The sequence below is a fragment of the Macaca mulatta genome, chromosome 7, assembly GCF_049350105.2.
Source record: "Macaca mulatta isolate MMU2019108-1 chromosome 7, T2T-MMU8v2.0, whole genome shotgun sequence".
Classification (NCBI taxonomy): domain Eukaryota; kingdom Metazoa; phylum Chordata; class Mammalia; order Primates; family Cercopithecidae; genus Macaca; species Macaca mulatta.
In genome coordinates this window covers 85,792,549-85,798,548 of record NC_133412.1, presented here as the reverse complement: position 1 = coordinate 85,798,548, position 6,000 = coordinate 85,792,549, and positions in this window count along the sequence as shown.

Here is a 6,000-nt window from a genome sequence, read left to right as displayed (position 1 = left end):
ACTGGAATTTTCTCCCATTTAGTATCTTGTTCCAGTATTTCTATGTGGGTTTCTTAGGAAGTAACACTCATAAATGACTACAATACTCTGGTCATTACCTGACCAGGGCTTACGTAAGATAATCACCTCCTTAAAGATGTATATTAGCTTGTCACATCATATAGTTAACACATGCTGCTCCTTTTTTTTTGAGACGGAGTCTCGCTCTGTTGCCCAGGCTGGAGTGCAGCGGCAGGATCTTGGCTCATTGCAAGCTCTGTCTCCCGGGTTCACACCATTCTTTTGCTTCAGCCTCCTGAATAGCTGGGACTACAGGTGCCCGCCACCATGCCCGGCTAATTTTTTTTTTCTTTTTTTGCATTTTTAGTAGAGACGGAGTTTCACCATGTTATGCCAGGTTCTATGCCAGGATGATCTCGATCTCCTGACCTCATGATCCGCCCACCTCAGCCTCCCAAAGTGCTGGGATTACAGGCGTGAGCCATGATGCCTGGCCCACATACTGCTCTTTTTTCAAAACCTAATCCACTATTCTTTTTCAGAGAGACTTTCATTAAACTGCAGGTTTATCTTCCAACAATTTTAGGGCTTTTACTTCTTTGAATGAAAGTGCAAGGCCTTACATTTGCTCCACTTACGTTATTTCTGCTCATCATTCATATCCACTCATGTTCTATCATTCACTGCACTCACTCCAGCTCCTTTCTGGTTCCATGTAAGAAAATTTCATCAATACACCCTCTATACTGTTTTTCTGATCCTGGATAAAAATGTGAAGCAAGACAAGGCTGAGCACACAATATGCATGACATCCCCGAGAACTGTATCCCCTCAATGGCCTCAATTCACTAATTAGCCACCTCTGGTAACAGATGTTCTGCTAAGTCCAGAACTCTCTCTTGATCTCAAATTTTGTCATTTTGATCACGGGCAAACCAGAAAAGGCTTTGTGTCCTCAAAGGGACTTTCGAGAAGAGTTCTTCATTTTTCTGTAAGTCTGTGTGTGTGTTAGTGTTTGCACATGTGTATAGGGCTGTCTGTGTATGTATGTGTATACTTATATTTTTATATATACACATATATGTTTATATAAAGAATTAATAATTTCCTAATATTATAAAATTTTTTAAAAATCTTTATTTTTTAAATTAGCAACATTATAATATAGCTTATGTGACATGGTGGAATCCCAGGATGTTGTCTCTGTGATCAGTGTTGGAAACCACTCTGGGATTTATCACAAACTGATCCAACTCAACAGTTTATCTGAAAAAATTAAGCTTTCAAAGAAATCTTGGCAGTCTTCTACCTTTCCTGGATTTCAGGGAGCAATTTTGATTTGTGATCTCTTAAGTCCGTAACAATTTGCTATTTCTAATTTATTGCTTCATTTGTGACTGCTGCTACGGCAAGGTAAATTTATTCTGATTTGCACAACCTAAGTCCTTCCTCTGACAGTGACTAATTATTACCTGAGTTAAAATAATGAAAGTGTCGGAAAGTGTCCGAATGCAATTTGTTAGGAAAACATGTGGCATGCTGTGTTACCTCAGTCCAGAAAAGTCTAAGTGATCAGAAACCATGGAGAATTAAGATTTTTTTTTCCCCCTCTAAGGTTATAAATCAATGTAGAAAATTTCAGAAACTTCCATTGCAAACAACTGAATTTGGTGAAACAAGGGGCACTTCTGGGCTTCTGAATATCCTGGATTTTAATAAAAGTAACTCTTTAAGGGGATCTACTATAGAATTACATGAAAATAATAATAGGCAAGTAAAGAGAACCAACATTTATTGAATGCCTACTGTGTCCTTAGCTTCACTGGGTGCTAGGCACATTGCATGCCTCATCTTATTTTACAACCATTCTGTGTGGACTCATTTTACTTTTTCTGACTTTATTCCCAGCTTACAGAGAATCAGAGTTTATGTAATTTTCCCAAGCACATAGCTGATCAGTATTAGAGCTGTGCTTGAAATACCAATTTCTCTGATTCAAGAGCTTGTGCTTTTTCTTCTATACCAAGATTTCACTTAAAGCTGATTTCATTTCACACGTGCAGCAATTTAAAAATGTAAAATTAGCCAACAGAGCTACTATTCAAGAAGCTACATGTATGAAATGACACGTATATGACATGTAACTCATTATTAAAACCAGGAGTGATAAATGCAGACTGAAATGATTAATAGAATTTGGTGGACAAACAAAATAGCTAAATAATTCCTCGTTCATATCATATCCAATAGCAGTGTCTGGCCTAAGGCTGGATTCTTTCTGATGTCCAATGACTCTGTAATTTAGTTACTCAGTCTCCTAATACATATTTTTAAAATGTCAAGACCTATTCTGTTTAAATTGTTTGACCCAAATAGGTTAGACGTGTCAGAATTTTTCCAGGTAAAATATGTATAATCGTGATAATAATTATGGTAATGAAGAAAGTAAGTTTCCAAAAGGAGCTTCATTTAAATTAATGGCATAATTTTTATACGCACAGTACATTTATAAAATGCAGTAACTAAATTTTGGCAATTCAAAAGTACAATATAATAAAAATATGTTTATGTTGGAAGAGCCACTTTTTCACATTAAACTCTTGGTAAGTTGTTAAGATTGGTACTTAAATATTTCACAGGTTAAGATACTTCTGCTTACAAGGCCCATAAGATATCTAAATTGTGAATTTAGAGCACTGTTTCAATTATATTTCATATTTTGTGTTAAATATTTTAAGCTAATGTTTTTAACTATTGTAGTTAGTGTTCACATTCAGAAAGGATTTATTAATTTGATGATAATGTTAATTAGGAACAACTTTAAAAATAATCATTCTCAGGGTGTTCACTCACACAATGCTAACTGATGTTTTAGATGTGGCCAGGAAAGAATCACACCAGCACAACATTGACACCTATCTGGACCTCATAACCTTCCAACTTTTTAAAAGGGCTCCACCTAGAAACATAGTTAATCAAAAAGATGCTCTATGGTAATATAGATGCTCAACACAAATGTTCATTGATGGATAAATGCATAAACAAAATGTGGCATATACATAGAATGGAATGCTATTCAACCCTGAAAAGGAAGAGAATTATGACACAGGCTATGACATGGATGAAACTGGAAAACATGATGCTAAATGAAATAAGCCAGACACAAAAGGACAAATGCTGTATGATTCTATTCATATAAGATACCTAGAGTGGTCAAATTTGTAGACAGAAAGTAGACTGGTGATGATTGCCTAGAACTGTGGCGTGGGGAGAATGTGGAATGTTGTTTAATGAGTGCAGAGCTTCAGTTGGGGAAGATGAAACATTTCGGGAGGTAGCTACGAATGATGACTGCACAACAATGTTAACATACTTAATGCCATAGAACAGTACACTTAAAAAAGATTAAAATGATAACATTTGTGTTATATATTTTATCACAATAAAAAATAGCTAATTTTCAGCTGAAGAAATTTATGCTCTGGTAAAGTCTTCACTGATACATTCGCTTTTAAGAACAAGTTAGGGCCGGGCGCGGTGGCTCAAGCCTGTAATCCCAGCACTTTGGGAGGCCGAGACGGGCGGATCACGAGGTCAGGAAATCGAGACCATCCTGGCTAACACGGTGAAGCCCCATCTCTACTAAAAAATACAAAAAAACTAGCCGGGCGAGGTGGCGGGCGCCTGTAGTCCCAGCTACTCCGGAAGCTGAGGCAGGAGAATGGCATAAACCCTGGAAGGCGGAGCTTGCAGTGAGCCGAGATAGCGCCATTGCACTCCAGCCTGGGCGAGAGAGCGAGACTCCGTCTCAACAACAACAACAACAACAACAACAACAACAACAACAACAAAAGGAACAAGTTAGGATAGAGGCAAAGCAAGAAAAGTTTTAAAAGCTATGCAAAATATTTCTTTTTTACAAAAAAAAAAAAATGCTTTATTTTTGAATGGCTAATACAGGAATATAATAAAAAAATGCAAATTTTCCCACAGGGTACATGGTGAAACCTAAGCTTCTCTCTCTTCCCAGTTCTCTCTTCATTGGAGGCAGCATCATTAGCAGTTTTTGGTAGAGCTTTCCAAGAGATTCAAGTATTTAAACAAGTATTTTTTTCCCTTTAACACAAATGGTAGTTTTTCTTGCTTTCTTCATAAAAGAAATCTTGGAAATTCTTCATTTATGATACAACCTCATTCTTTTTAATTGCTGGACACTATTTCGTTGTAAGAATGTACCATAATTTATTCAACAGTCTCTTGTTGATTGGTGTTATGCTTTGTTTCCATTATTTTAGAATCATAAGTGATTCTTCAGTAACTACCATTGTACGACCGCCATTTGTGCTGTGTACCAATATATCGAAAATATATATTGGTACAATATACATCATCGAAAGATACAGCTTGATCTATCTCGAGGGATGGATAATGGAGGGTACCACCTTCATCAGAAGATAAGTTATAAAGCTGGAGTGTGAACTCAGTGATGGTAGGGACTAAGCAGTAGTGTAAGGAAAGAAAAAGGAGGGATGGATTTAACTAGCTTTCAAGGAGAGGAACATTTTAGGACTTGACAATTAAAGTATGAAAAATGGTAGTTTAAAGTTTCAAGGTTTAAATACCTCAAGGTTTCTAGATTGGGAGGCTGGGAATTCAGCTCAATGCCACATTTACTGAGTAGTTACTAATGTACCTGGATCATGGTCTATAAGGGAATGGGAAGAAGATTACCATACATCCCCTGACACAAGTATGTATCAGCTTTTGGGACTTCTTTAAAGATCATTACGGCAGGCACACAGTGTCTAGAAAACATGTATGTCTGGGAGAATGAGAACAACCTCTGTTTATAACTAATGAAAGGTCTGTGCACAGCATTTCATACACTGTGGGGTCTTGATTAATATTTACAAAAGGACTACCTTTCAGTATGGTGGGAGGTAATGAACTCAAAAATGTCTTATCTTTCATCAACAGCACAGAATAGTTTTCTTGGATTTCTGAAAATAGCCACCATCTCTGTTTTGGCAAACATATGTGTGGTTCACAGTAAGTGGACCAAGGAAAGACATACTGAATGAAGGAAAGAAATAATAAAATCAAGAGAGCCAGTTAAGAATATTGGTCACAGAGTAAGAGAATATCCCTGCAAACAAGGGTTTATTTCATGAAATCAAATTGGAGAAGACTAAAGCAGTGGGCACATGAGGATCTCATGGACACAGAATGAGATCTAGAGACAACTATTTCTAGGTTTAAATCTTACAATTAATAAATGATATTGTTTTATTTGGAGCAAATTCTTTAGCTCTTCTTGTCTCAGTTTTGTTGCTTGTGAAGTATATGTAATTAGGCATTTTGTGTACGAATTAAACAAGGTAACACATAAAGTGCTGAGCACAGTGTCAGGTATATGGTGCATATTTAGTAAACGCTACATCCTGCCACACTTCTCTCTTTTAGTTCCAAGTACTAGTTCCAGGATAAAATATTCAGGTTTAGAATTTAATGAGATTGAACAGTGAAGAAATCCAAAACCTGAATAGACCAATAACAAGTAGTGTGATCAAAGCTGAATAAAAAGTCTTCTAGCAAAGGAAAGCCCAGGACTCGACAACTTCATTCCTGAATCTTACCAAACATTTACAGAAGAACTAATACCAATCCTACTCAAAATGTTCTGAAAAAATAGAGGAGGAAGGAATGCTTCTAAACTCATTCTACAAGACCAGAATTATCCTGATACTGAAACCAAACAAAGACATGTCAAAAAAAGAACACTACAGATCAGTACCTTTGAAGAACATTGATAACAGAAATCTTCAACAGAAATACTAGCAAACTGAATTTGACTATACCTTAAAAATTTTTCATCATGACCAAGTAGGATTTATTTCAAGGATGAAAGGATGATTCAACATATGCAAGTCAATTAAATGTGATACATCATATCAATAGAATGGAGAGCAAAAACCACATGATTATTTCAATTGATGCTGA